The sequence below is a fragment of the Streptopelia decaocto genome (genome assembly GCF_964273445.1).
Source record: "Streptopelia decaocto genome assembly, chromosome: 1".
Taxonomy (NCBI): Eukaryota; Metazoa; Chordata; class Aves; order Columbiformes; family Columbidae; genus Streptopelia; species Streptopelia decaocto.
This window is the reverse complement of record NC_138663.1, coordinates 71,390,481-71,405,371: the sequence shown is the minus strand read 5'-3', so window position 1 is coordinate 71,405,371 and position 14,891 is coordinate 71,390,481. Positions and strand designations below refer to the sequence as shown.

Below are 14,891 nucleotides of genomic sequence, written 5' to 3'. Positions count from 1 at the left end.
ACAGTGCCCACTTGCCTTCAGCTGCCATGTCTTCCTGAGATACGGGACTATGAACCTACAGACCAGCCACTGTCCATCACCTCTCTTTGGTAAGACCTCAGCGCACTGGCTGTGTAAAGCTTGAGAACTCTTAGGACATTGAAATTATGCAGGAGTAGCCTGGGATAAAGGGTAAGAAGGTACCAACTGGGTCCCACTGCCATGAGGAGAAACTTGGCCATCAACGCAGAGCTCCAAGCAGGCCATGGGAAGAAGAGATTTTCACAGCCTGTCCTCAATTTGGAGCACACCTGCCTTGCGCTCAGGGACTTGGGACAGGCAGAGGAGGCCTTACGGAATTGGTGACATTGTTTGTCTCCTGCTAATCTGAATTCAGCCTAATGTGTCGCTTCAGTCTTACTTGGACCTAACACCATGCCAACCCAAAGCACTAAGATTAGTGCTGTGCATTTTTTTGCTGGAATATTCTCCATGCTTGCTCAAAAAACTGGCACAGCTCTATGAAGCTTTGTTGCAACCAAAATGAGGTTAGTTCTGTTTGCTCCCCAAGTTTTGCTAGTAAGAGGCCTCTACCTAAATTATCTTAATTTAGAAAGACACTTCTAGGTATGATGGGGTTAGTGGAGAGACACATAACACAAAGTTCCTCCCCCCACCTCCCACTCTCTTCCCACTGAGTTTTCTGGAGTTTGTGTAGACCCCCATGAAACTGTTAGGGACAGCAGAGCTGGAAAGCAAGAGAAAACACTGAGTTCCAAACATAATTTTTAAAGAAAGAAGGTGTGAAATCCCAACACCTAAGCAGGTTTCCGCCTGTAACAAAATACTTATGGGAACTGTATAAATGATAGGTGCTATACTTATTCCAGAGACAGCATTAATACAATGACTGGAAAGTAATCTCATGCTCATTCTTAAGGCAAATATGTTCTTGGTGCTCGGGACCCACCTTTGAAATTAAGGCTTGTTTCAGTAGCAGGACAGCATATTGAGTGAAGCCTTCTGAAAGTAGCTCGGACTCTTTGCACGTATTAGGAAGATGGTGTTTAGAAGACGGATGGCCTCCATGCTTAAGGAACTGTATAAACTTAGTGAAATACACACTATCAAGAAAGTCACACCCCATAAGCAGCATATTGTAGGTAGAAACCCAAATCCTGACATGGGATTTGAGTCTTTAAAGTCTGAGGTGAATGACTCTTACACCTAGCAATCAAGAAGCAAAACCAACATTCAGGCTATTAGAAGCGTGGTGTTTATATCCTTAACTTTATGAATTATTCAGCCTTTAAACATGCTTTACTGGGGCTTCACTAGGAGCAAGACACAGTACCGAATCAATTTCATCCAGAATGGTGTGGGGGGTGGGAGAGTTGCTTTCCTATTTTGAGAGCAACATCTATGCTACACATGCAGAGCCAAAGCCTTCTAATCCAACAGGCTGAATACATACTAGTTATTCAAACTCAAGAACGTGTGCATAAAAGGAATTTCATACAATTAGTCTCTGTTGTCCTCCTTGTTTTATGCTCTCTGTAAAGTTCTCATTCCAATGTTGCTACATTACACACTCAGACTGATCTTTTTGCCTCCCACAATGCCTTCAGTAATATAAAAAAACATTAGGCAAGCAGGCAAGGATGTCCAAAAAGAGAGTATTTGTACAAGCCATTGATCTATCATTTAGTCAACAAACAGGGTCAATTCATAGATTATTATAGTAAAGCAAAACCAAGGGAAGCAAAATGAAAACACATAATGCTGGTTCAGTCTCAGTATTAGAAACCATGTGTCATAGTTTTCTGCCAAACTAATGTAATGGAACACAGTTATGATTTTATGAAGAAAAAATTTCGTACTATTTTAGCAGACTGTCAGTCTGGATAGCATGCAAAAAGATCAAATGGAAGGAAAAATAAAATACAATCTCAACTAATGAAAGCCCCTGCACACTTCCACTTGTGTGTCTTTATTTGCTAAACAACTGACAGAAGTTTATAACTTAACCTTGAAACCAAACCAGAGCATAAATTTACCGGAGGAGGTCTGTGCAAGGAACTGATCCTAGTGTCTGAGAAACGAGATGAAAACTTGTACTACACAGAGCAAAATTGGTTCCAAGGACACACTAAAGAGAAGCCATGTAAGTTACTGGCAACACATGGCTCACATTGTGACCAAGAAAGAGCAGAGATAACTGACTTCCTCTCAAAGAAGGACCTTGTTTCAGCAGTTCTTTTCATATATTCACGCGGTACAAACGTTACAGCGCCGGACGGTGCAAGCGCAGAAAAGCAGCAGCACGAGAGCTCGGGAAGGTCTGTGGCAGAAGAGATCACTCTACATCCCCACAGCAAACCTCTCGCCACTGAGGCAACACTCTCTCCCCTCTTTCCTAGCCTGCCCAGTTATTAATTTGGGGTTTTTCTTCGGCTGCAGGAGCATTTTGTAGGGACACAAGGTGGAAAGCTGCCAGCCTTCCCAGAGCCAACTCTGAGTAGGTCAGTCTTGGCTCGGCAGCAGACCACATAGCGCAGCAAAAGGAAACACAAGGCCTTGAACTCGGGCCCATCTTCCCCTCTTGTCCTCCATACGCACACCCTACATGCAGATTTTCTTTGATCGCTGAGGATTAGTAACTCACTGGTGGCCAGTATCATCTCCACTGGAGACCGTGAGAGCTGCCAGCAGGCCCTATCGATAAGCAAACTAAGAAATTAAGATGCCAAACTTTACAGTCAACACGTATTTTTGGCTTCCTTCAGGCGTTATGGGAAGTTACGGAATAACTATAACATAGATTGCTTATTTGGAGCTGCTGAGATCGGGTCTGGCGAAGTAGAGAAGTGGTGATGTGGACTTCCCTCTTCCCACAGATGTCTTCAGCCAGCAGCATCTCAGCCTCTAGCCTTGCTCCACAGCCAGTTTCATCTCAATTAGCTTTGGCATCACAGTGGTGATACTATTATACTCGTGATAAAGAAAACCCTGAAGATGGGGTCCCCCAGGTAACAACTAGGAAATAGCCCGAAGTTACAGTGTTCACCTTCACACAAATGAGTCCTGGTCTTCAGTTAATCGCTGGCTTTAGTTCGGGCAGATACAGTGATACACATCACCAGGCCAACCATCACCTACAGCATTAGAGTCGTGCAGAAAGTAGAGGCCACATACACAATCAGCAGGCCTGAAGAATGCCACATTACCCTTGGTTTATGAAGGGAGACACCAAATAAATCAGACAAATATTATCGACATTAACATGATATGTAGTTACTGATATTTAAAATATTCTGCAGATACCCTCCATGTCACTACACTCAATCTGGATGCAATCCCTAAGGAACTGTAAGGAAAGCAAATGTACCATTCAGTGCATCAGGGACACAGCTACTTCCCTATGACCCAGAAAAACAGCTTCTTAACAATTCTTCTTAAATAATCATGGAAGCACCATTACACAGCTATGGACAAAATGCTACAAGACTGCAAGAAACGTTCAGTCATTTGATCAGCGTAACAACAAATCTGCAGAGACAGAGGATTCTCATGCCAAACCCAGGTTTTTTCCTAGGGGTGAAACAAGCAAAGAAGGAAGGGATGTGCCAATCTTTCCACACATCATCCTTTGACAGTAACTACTCTATGCCATCGAGCTATTAAAAAATGTCAGATCTTGAAGAATATCCATGATGTTTTTCTGATTGTTCCTACAGGAAAGGAAAAAAAGGAGAGAAAAAATAAAGGGGAAAAAAAAAAAGTCCCAGAAAATTCAATAGACGTAACTATAAGACGAAAGCTATCACCTGGCCTCCTTTTTTCTTGATGGAAAGAATGCTTCAACTGTGCTTACTGTATTTCTTGAAAAAATCCTATTTTGAAAACAGTGAATATTCCTGAATAGATCTAAGGATTAAAGAGTTGAATTTCAAACAGACAGGTGACTGAGCAAGGTAGTCCTCACCCTGCACACAGCTCTTAGTGCACAACGCATTACAGCTGAGCTCACCTGAAGACCAATGCAAGTAACAAAAATCATAGAGTCATTTTGGCTGGAAGAGACCCTCAGGATCATCAAGTCCAACCATAACCTAACTCTAGCACTAAATCATGTCCCTAAGAACCTAGTCTAAACGCCTTTTAAACACCTCCAGGGATGGTGGCTCAACCACTTCCCTGGGCAGCCTGTTCCAATGCCTGACAACCCTTTCCATAAAGAATTTTTTCCTAATATCCAATCTAAACCTCCCCTGGTGCAACTTGAGTCCCTTTCCTCTTGTCCTGTCACTTGCTACTTGGGAGAAGAGACCAACACCCTCCATGCTACAGCCTCCTTTCAGGCAGTCATAGACAGCGATAAGGTCTCCCCTCAGCCTCCTTTTCATCAGGCTGAACAGCCCCAGTTCAGCGGCTAATCTGCCTGTTTGGCATTTCTAACAGAGGTCTAGAAGAGAGCCTGAATTTGCCCTCTGAGGGCTTCTTAAGGCCTGCATGAACCATTTACTCATCTTAAAAGCAGAAAAGTGGCTGACCCATGCACATGGCAGACCGAACCACAACTCCTCGCAGGGCCTGAGGGCTGGCGCAGACCCCAGAGGAGCTGGGCGCGGGCTTGGGAGACAGAACTCGGAGTGAAATCCATTTAACACATTCCTGCAAAGCTTCTGCCGATACCGTTCCTATGGACGGTTGAAGCTATTCTATCTAAAAGCAAACATCCTTGCCAGGCTAGCTGCCTTCGCTGAAAGAATAGCATGCATTTTACAGAAACAAAGATAAATGGAGCTCACTTTCACCTACAGAAGTTTTTCTGGTATGATTTTGTTCCATTATATCTGCTTAAGTAGCTAACAAAACCAGACCTGCTGGAGCAGGAATGTATTTACGTATCTTTATACTGCGTGTTGTGTTACTAAATGCTTGGTTGGGCTTTCTGGTCCTTTGCACGTGTATTAAACCATGCAGCGTTTTGCAGCTACCACCTCTAGTTAGCACAGGCATTGGCACCTTCTTTGCTGCTTTTATTTATTTGTTCGTTTAAAAAGAAACTTTGAAATTGTGCATTAAGATATACTGAAGCACTCTTGTATTAAACAAGCATCGTGACCAGAATTTGTTACACCTCAGCCACTTTTTACAGATTCTTCTCTAAAAATATTAATAAAAATATTAATACTCAGTAAACACAGGATTTGCTTTTGAATATCACTATTCTTCATATCTTTTTGTAATTAAAAATTAAAGCTAAAAATACATGTACACCCCCCCCATTGCATACTTGCTCCACATTCAAATAGAAACCCCCAGACAACCAACATAAACAACTGTGATGAATGCTTCAATCTCCAATGAGCAGTGGGATGAACACCATATAAAGAAAATAAGACTATTTTTCCACCTCCCCTCAAAACACAAGAGTCTAAAACAACTCCTGTTTGGTCACTTGTGACTGTAAACTCTGTATCTACCAAACCACACGCTGCCAGGAATAGCACAAATCGTAAAGAAAAGATTACAAAATCATTTGGGGGCTTTGGTTGGGGTTTTTTCGTTTAGGAACCCCAACACACACCCTTACAAGGAGAAACAGTTCACTCTACTTTTAGCTTTCAAAACGAGCACAGATCTATTTATTCTGCTGGGTATACACCAAATGTTTGAACAACAACAACAAAAAAAGTTAGTCATAGGTCAGACAATACAGCTCGCTATGACTACACCCTGCACTTGAAGAAAATGGAAAGATCGATTTTTTATTTCAACTAGCTGAAAAGAAAGTAAATTATTCTGGCTTTTCTTAACAAGAAAAAAAAAAAAAAAAAGGCTTCCCATCTGACATCTAAGCAAATGTTTTTTGGCCGCTGGAAAACCCTTCCATTGGTCAAGCTTTGCAACAGGCACATCCCATACACCTTGTTCGGCACACACGGACGTGCGCTCAGCTCCTCATCCCCGCCGCTTCTACAGGGGGGAAAAAAATAAAGTCAGGAGAGGGCATCTGTCGGGCCTTGTACCAGGGCCAGCCGCGGAGTTCGGAGTTTACGCCAGTGCAATGCCAGGTTAACAATTTGCAATTTGCTTCACTCCTGGACTCCACGGCAGCCCTCCATTTTGTCAGCTGCCTCAATTTAAAGGTTTTTCCGAGTTTGAAGGCAGAACTTCAAAAAAACCTCTTCAGAAGCCCTGCGGGGCTTTAAAGCATCCTCGACCATTTTAAGCAGTGGAAAGCCTGTTCGGAGCCAGCACTGTTTACTAAGTTTAGAAACGCCGGCGCGCACGCCAGAGTTTATCAAGAGCCTCCCCAAACATCCCCTGCAGACGGTTTCGGGGCGCGCTGGAGAAGCCAAGCGGCTCCTTGCTTATCCTTCCCCCGCAACAGCAGCCGCCCGGCTTTACCCCCCGCTCCCCGCCGCCTTTCCGAGGAGAGGCAGGTGGATAACGGGAGGTGAGAACGGAAGGGACGAGGAGGAGGCAGCAGCCGCCGCGGGCAGCAGGCTGCCGGCCGCCCCGCAGCAGCTAGGGGGAGCGCGGAGCGGCCCGCTGGTGCCGGTACCGTAACCCCCCCTCCCTCTTTCTATCTCTCTCACCCCCTTTCCTTACCACCTGCGGAGGCGGCCGGAGCCTGCCCGGGCCGGGGCAGCGACCTGTCCGCTGCGGGCGCGCTCCTCCGGAGGTGAGGGGGCGGCGGGGAAGGGCATGCGGGAGGGAGGGAGGAAGGGCTCCCGCCGCCCGCCTCTCCCTCACCTCCCTCCTCCTCCTCCCCGCCCAGCCCTGCCCGGCCCAGCCCGGCCCCCCCGGCGTCCCTCGCCCCCCTCCCGGGCTGCCTTCCCCGGGAGAGGGGTATGTGCGCTCCTCCCGGCACTTACTGTTTCGCCCCCTCTCCCCGTCTGTGTATCTGTCTGTCTGTCCCCTCGGCGGGGATAAAAAGTTGTTGCCACCAACCTCGCCGCTGCCGCCTGAAACAACTTTGTCTCCTTCCAGCTGCTGGGGAAGCTCCTCTTTTTCCTTATTTCTTTATAATAATAATAATAATAAAAAATAACACCAATTAAAAAAATCACAGGAAAACTCTATTCGGCTCGTTTTTAAGAGGGGGAAGCGTGAAGGCGGGAGGGGAGAGGGGAAAAAAAAGGAAACATTTTAAGCTTTTTTTTTCCCCTCTCTCCTTCCCCCCCCCCCAAGATGGCTTAGGAAAATTAAAAGGGGACAGTCATGGGGGGAGGTGGGACACACTGAAAACCTCAGGAGGAAGGAGAAAGTTTTGGGGTTGGGGGTATTTTTTTTAATATGTTTTGTTGAGGTTTTTTAAAGCCTTCGGTTCCCAGAAGGACTGAAAGGATTACAAACAAACGGGCAGAGCAAGGCAGGCACAAGGAGGGGAGCGAGCGGCAGAAAAAGAGTTTCGCTGGTCAGTAAACTTCAAGCTGCTGGGATGAGGTCATTGGTGTAAAAATAAAGCGATGGCGTCATTTGAAACCAATCCCAGTGAATGAACTCAGCCGGGGGGTGAAGGTGGGGGAGAGGGAGAAGGAGAAAGAGGAGGAGCGGGGAGAGCAGATCCCTGCGGGGACACGGAGGCAGCCGCCGCGGAGCCCCGGCAGCGGGAGGCAGTGGCGAGGAGTGGGGGCTCACGCCGCACCATGCTGTCACCTAGTGGGGGGGGACACGCGTCCGCTGCCCCCGGCCTCCCGCTGGAGCCGGCGGGCCGGCCCCTAGGAGGAGCCGGTGCCTCGGAGCGATTCAACCGAGCCGCCGCCGCCGCGGCCCTTCCCCGCCCCTCGCCCGGCCGCGGGTGCAGGCTCCGCCCGCCCTGCCCTCGGTCCCCGATCCTCGCCTTTAACGTCTCTTCTCCTCAGGGGCAGCCCTGCCTCAGTGTCTCTTGCCATCTACACTCGTCCCCACGAGCCCGTCGCCGTGGGTGTCAGCGAGTATGTGGCGCAGCGCGACGCCATGGCGGGTCCTGTCCCTCAGCGGCCTCCCCTCACCTCTCAGCCCGCGGTCAAGCTGCTGTGTGCTCTGTGCCACCTGCTAAAGTGCCTTCAGTGCTACAGCAAGGGCTCCGGGTGGCTCAATAAATACTGCTCTTAATAAACAGTAACACTGCGGGGTGTGATGCAGAATCACACAGAATGTAAAGGGATTGGAAGGGAAGATCGTCTAGTCCAATCCCCCTGCTGGAGCAGGAACACCTGGATGAGGTCACACAGGAATGTGTCCAGGTGGGTTTTGAATGTCTCCAGAGAAGGAGACCCCACAACCTCCCTGGGCAGCCTGTTCCAGTGCTCTGGCACCCTCACTGAGAAGAAGTTTCTTCTCAAATTTAAATGGAACCTCCTGTGTTCCAGTTTATACTCATTGCCCCTTGTCTTATCATTGGTTGTCACCGAGAAGAGCCTGGCTCCATCCTCGTGACACTCACCCTTTACATATTTATAAACATTAATGAGGTCACCCCTCAGTCTCCTCCAAGCTAAAGAGACCCAGCTCCCTCAGCCTTTCCTCATACGGGAGATGCTCCACTCCCTTCATCATCTTTGTGGCTCTAAACCATTAAAGCATTAAGGCGTCAAGTCCCCTGTTAGTGTGGCTTGATGCGTGTGGAATGCCCGGTTGACTATGTGGCAGGTTGAGGGCCTTCACCCTTTAAATAATCTTGTTAAATTAAAAAAAAAAATAAAAATAAATAAATCCCCACATCTAAAACAAATAATTTGAACAAAGTGAAAGTTAAGTCTAAACAGATACACAGAAATATCTAATACATATCTGTTCTGGCTAGTAACAACGTTAACTAGCAGGGTACATGCTTCAGGGGTTTGATGGGTCCTGTCTTACACGTCCCTGTTCCACATACACCAGAATATTGTGGGGCCTTCATTCTCCCTCAGAGGCATCACCCTCAGAGGCATTGTCACTATGGAGGGCTTGCCAGCACTGCTGGGGACACAGAACATCTTCTGTGGCAGAATTCAAACCCTGGTCAGTCTCCTCCACTGGCTTTCAAATCCCTGTGCCATGAACCCTTGGAAGACAGCATGAGAAAGAGGATTACACTCTTGGTGGCTGCCTCTTCAAGCGAAGCACCTTGGGAAAGGCACAAGGCTATCACCCGCACTAAAACAGTTTGTGTATTTGGTGTTTTGGGAAACAGGCAGCTCCAAACAAATTAGATGATGGGGGGCTCCATCCTGGGAAAACTGACCAAGAAGTACCTTGACAAAGGGGTCGGTGTTAAGGAGTTAGGAGCTGTCTGTCATGAGGAAGCCTTGTTGGCACTCAGACTGAGCAGTCATATTCTCTGCAAGGGAGTGCAGAGCGTGTAAGGGAGAGAGAAGTCCCAAGAGAAGCCCAGCGTCCATAAGACAGTGACAAAAGGAAGATCAAAAGCAGTGGAAAAACTGTGGTAAAACAATTTATGTCAGCACATTCACTATTTTGCACACGTCTGTCTTGTGGTAGCTGAAGAGCAGTTTTACCTTTTTGTCTCAATTAACCAGTAGAGATACCTTTTGCAACCCTCCCGAAGCACCCACATTATTTAAAGTCTGCGCAGTTAACTGCTGGTTAACGGAGTTAGAACTGACCCATTTTGATGAAGGGGATCAGAGAGCGTGCCAGAGAAACTCGAGGCGACAGCCAGTGCCCCAGCTCATTCAGATCAGAGAAGGGCAGGAACAAATAGTTCCAGCACGGTTATCCTCACAAAGAGAAGTGGGGACCAGCGGAGAGGACGCGTGGTGAGGAGGAAAGACATTTCAGTTCTCTCTTGCCTTTTGTTGTCTCAACTCAGTAACACCTTATGTAACTGTTCTTTTGGGTTTCTTTTTGTTTGGTTGGTTTGGTTTTTTTTAATTGGGAGACTGAAAATGTTTCATCACTGTAAAACTGGAAGAATAAAAAGAACTTGCGATGTTTTTGGAATGTTTTTATTTTTAGCTGTGAAAAAAGGATATACACAGAAAAGTCTAGGACAGCAAATTAAAGCTTTTTCAATATAGAGTCAGGATTTTTTTTTCCTAATGCAATAAAAAGTGAGACTAAACCACAATGATATCGCAATTATTGCCTGCGGGTTGGAGTTATTACCAAGAATAACTTTTTATTTGCAGCTGAGCTTGAGCTGAGACCCTGACCTGGGAGAGCATTTCAGCGTGAAACTGTACAAGTTCGTTGCTGACCTGAAGATGCAAACAGAAGGAGTCTGAAGGGCTCAAACACGGCAGCATTTGACCTCGCTTCATTGAGACAAGTGGCCGCATCCTTTAGCTCCCGTTTGCAGTGGGCAAAGCATGCATGTGTTGGCAGCTGACATGCCTCAGCTGGCAGGTGGTCACTCGTGAGGGAGCAGTAATTCGTTTGTGTGTCAGAGTCTAACTCCAGCTTAACCTTTTTTTTTTTTTTCTTTCCTTGAAAGCCTTTTGTTCCTCCCTACTACTTGTGCAGCAGGCTCCTGGAAATGATCTGAACTGCAGGCGCAAACCAGGGAGAGAGTCAGGCCTTAGTCTGCTAAACACCCAAACCATGTCAGAGGGGGACTGCCTGGCTTTGCTGGTGTCCCTGGCTGCTATGACCTTCCCTCCTCAGGTTTTCAAAGGTCCATCAGTTCTACAAAATGTATTTTGCTATGTTTCTGGCAGTGGACTTTTTTGGCCCCTTTTCAGCAAAGCGGCACTGAAAGAGTTAACGTTAATGTCCCTTTCTTGCGCCTCCTTACCAGGCTCATCAGATAAGAAGACCTGAAGTGTCTATGTGGGGTAAAACAAGGGCAAAAGACATTATGGTGGCTATCCAGCAGACTATGCAACAGCACTCGAACTTTGACACTCCCCCACGTCCTACCAGTTCGTGTCCTGTTCTGGCAGGAGCTACTGTGATTGTGTCACCCCTCACTGCTCCTGTTGCTGGGGGGCTGGGGAAGGGGAATAGGTGGGCACTGTCAAGAGCTGGAGGTTACGCACCTTTTTTACAAAGGTTTCTCTTTATTTATTCATAAAACCTATCATAGCTTTTTGTTCCTTTTCTGGCTAATGGATTTTGTGGCACTTTACTTGGTTAATCAGTTAGCAGTGATTAAACAGGGGAAAGATGAATGACAGCCTGAGTAACGTCATCATGTTTTCTGTGCAGTGGAAAGGAGTGGCTTGCCAGAGGAACCTCTTGCGAAATAAGTGAGAATTGAACTTAAAGCACAGATTTTACCATGCTTTAAAATCCCCTTGTGGGTGCTCACTTCCTTCACAGGCTGAAGTGGGGTTGCTGAAGAGGTTACCAGCCCCAGGCAGCTCCCAGTCACTGTCTTCTGCCAAAAGTTACCACCTCTCACCTACCTGCAAGCTGCTCACACAATCCCTCCACCCAAACTTGTTTTGGCCAAAGTCAGCCGGGGTAGCTTAAGCAGTTTGAACAGTAGATGTTAGCTGAACTGGTTTGTTTGGGCTGAAATGGATTAGGGGAAACCCAAGTCAGCAGATGGGAAGTGGGGTGGTGGTCTTTCCACGGACAGCTTCAGGGCACAGGCTAGTTTGGCCTAATCTGCTTTCAGAGCAGATTGCTGTACCAGACATGACTGCTACCGACAGCTCTTCAGGATGCTTAAAAATAGAAGGGTTGCTGAGGTACCCACGCCAAAGCATTCATAGCATTTTTAGATACTACTAGCTTTGTTGGCATAGAGAGCAGGGTACGGCAGTCAGAGCAGCACAGGTTTGTGGGAGAGCAGTAATGGAATTTGGAAACCAGTAGGAATAGAAGATCTAGGACTGAGGTTGGGGAAAGAACAGAAGACAGATAAAAGTTTGCTGATGCAGACTAGTGGGAGAACACAGAGCTCAATCAAGAGAGGAAGAATTTTAGTAAGATGAGAAATACAGGCATCAGAGACATAGGGTGCAGAGTAGCAATGCTCAGGGTAAATAGTGAGTTGAGAACAACCAGCATCTCCCCGTTCTTCCTTTCCATGTGTGCATCAGACCTAGGGAAGCCACACACCGCTGGAAAATGCTTAAATAAGATTAGATTCACTATTCTGTCGCTGCAGGTATTTTTCATACCTCTGTTTCCCCATAGCTTCTCCAGGACTGCCAGACAAGCTGGGGTTGGTATGCAGGTGGAGAGATCTAGGTTCAATGCAGTTATGTGTTCTTGAACTGGGACAAATGCAAGACAAGATGGAGCAATATTTCTGTTCTCTGTAGGACAACAGTGGATGATTTGGAGCAGTGGAAGAGAAAGAGAGAACTACGGGAACCAGAGCAGCAGAAAGTACAGAGACGGAGAGCATCAGCTGTCTGCTTCCCTGTATCTCCTTGCTTCATAAATCCTATATCCATTATTCAGTAGAAATCTACATTATCCCTATCTCTATAGTTTCTGAGTACCCTTTATTTTTGTAAGTCTTTTGTGGGACAGACAAGTATCATGACAACCATGTTTTATGGATATAAGAATGAGTTACTGAGATAAAGTAACTCATTCAAGGTAGTAGAGCAAGCCAGTTGCAGAGCAGAGAACTGAACCAAGTTCTCTTAAATTCCAGATCTAACCACTAATTATCCTTCCTCCCCTCTCCTCTTCCATCTCTCAAAAGAAACAGTAACTTTTTTTACTTACCTGAGCAGACACTTTTAGTAGAATTAAGCACTTGCACAAAAGTTTTTTGGTTTAGTTTGCAATTCCACACACACACAGGCTATAAGTGAGGCAGGCAACAAGAAACAGTGAGAAAAGACAAAGGAAAAATTAATAATAATTTCTGATTCTATGGAGGGGCTTTATAAATCTTAGGGGCTTTTGATCAATCCTAATCATCTTAAACAGAAAAAAACCACAACCAACCAACCAACACCAACAGAAACAGCAACATCAAGAAACAAACAAATGAACAAAAAGAAAAACAAACAACACCCTCCCCCCCCCCCCAACAAACAGCTATTTTGGTGGATAAGCCACTTCTGTGTGAAACAGCAAGATTAAGTTTTGAGAAGGCATTTGAAATTGGAGATTATAATAAATATTATTTACAGAAAAGGAGCATAATAACATGTTGTCATCAGGAAACAGAATAATGAAATACTGTTCTCAAGAAATAGCAAGTTCAGGCAAATCTACAGCATCTGAGAAACTTAACTAGTAACATTTCTTGCTTTTCTGTGTATCTAAAGAGAAAATATTTAAATAAAAACAACAAGAAAGTGATACATTTTAAAAACATCACAAACACATTCCAGAAATTAAGAGAATTGTCACAATAAACGCCTCTCCTTACCTTCTTTCTTTTAGCTCTTACTCACTGGTAGTCACTTGTCTGCAGGCTGGAGTACTGGTATTGAAATGAACTTGTAATGGGCTGTAAGCACAGATGGTGTAAATCATCATTGCTCAACTAACCCTTAAGTTGCTATGCCAATTTATACTATCTGGAGAGTAGCTTTGTATGTTCATGTTTTGTTTGTGGCCAATGATGAATCAGAACTGAAATGTATTTATGTTTATTATGAGGGCAACATAAAATGTATGAGGTCTTTGACTATTCATATCCTTCTTTTTAACTACTTCAATACTTTAAATGAGGTGAGAGTAATTACCCACCTTAAATACATTTCAGATTTTTTTTTCTTATAATGAAGTATTTTCTTAACAGTACCACGGACACAATGAAAAAGGACAGCATCCATAAAATGTTTTAAAGTTGAGATACGTGAAATGTAATATGGGTCAATATAAGTACAAAGTTATTGTTTAGATAGCATGCTAAATTAAGCTCAGAATCAGGAAACTCATTTAAAAGTCTGAACGTAGAAAGTGAATTAATAACCTGTGGTATTAGAGGCCAGTTTATTTATATTTTTAATTAGAATTTTATTATTGATTTAAAAAATATATTTTTGAGACGTGCATGGAAGAGGAAATTTTCTCACAGTTTTAAAGTCTTCACCATTTCTCCTAATACATTTTGTTGTTTCTGCCTACCTTGAGCAGCTTCTGACACCTATGGATATCCTAAGCCTTATGGATTTGATAGGCTGGTGTTTCTTTCTGTTTCTAAGGTGCAGTTCAGGTGTTGCAGTGATATTGAAGTGAAACTATATTGTTATTCAAATGGATTGTGAAAGAGATGGATTTCTCTTCCATGGGATCATTAAAATGTGCTTAATAGATAAGAAGAGCCTCATATCAAAAAAGGAAAAGGCAGACAAACCCATGATGGAAATAAAAAACCCCTGAGTTCTAAAAGGGAAAAGAAAAACTAGTTAATTACTGTTTGATGTTGCTGTGGGAAAGAAAGGCACAATGACCTGCATTTATAAGCTCTCATTCATATAAACCTTTAAGTGGATAACACCCAGAACATGAATATTTTGGCCTCACAGTAAAAACTTCTACAGGAAAAAAAAGAAAAAAGTGTGAAGAGTGTCTTGTTTTGTTGAATGCACTCATCTGAAAATTGTCAGTCTGGTACTAGCCCAATTGTCAACAACAGAGAGCAGAGTTTGTCAAGAAGGACAGGTGAAAATATCAGGTTACACAGAAAAGAAGCATGTGAAAATTTCAGAGCGTGCCATTTTATTATTTTTTTTTTAGGATGCAAGGTTAGAATATGCCTATTTTAGTAGCCATCTGAGTTCAAAACTCTAAGGTGGAGGTGAGGTGAAGGACTGCTTGTTTATTTTTGACTTGCCTTCTTGACTGCCCTTCCAGTGCTCAGGAACAAGCTGGCTGCTGTGTATGAGGTATGGGTACAACTCTTTTAGCTCTGTAGGAGGGTCAAAAATCCTGCAAGAACATTTCTGCTTCACAGCAGTTTGCCACTTGTTCTCCTTGTAGCTGGGAGAAGAATCATTAACATACTAAAAATGTTTAAACCCTTGGTTTATGTTCAGCCTGCAAAAAGT

The 14,891-nt window shown here is 44.8% G+C and overlaps 1 protein-coding gene across 3 annotated transcripts in view; it reads right to left on the bottom strand.

Annotated features, from left to right (window-relative positions):
* DUSP16 (dual specificity phosphatase 16) overlaps positions 1 to 7,382 on the bottom strand; it is a gene marked incomplete at its 3' end in the record, with an annotated part of 68,712 nt that extends 61,330 nt beyond the window's left edge. For 2 of the 3 annotated variants that reach the window (XM_082068655.1, XM_082068657.1), the window contains exon 1: positions 6,601 to 7,382. The remainder of the gene's footprint in view (positions 1 to 6,600) is intronic. The other variant, XM_082068656.1, reaches the window with a different exon arrangement.
* Between the last annotated feature and the right edge of the window lie 7,509 nt (positions 7,383 to 14,891).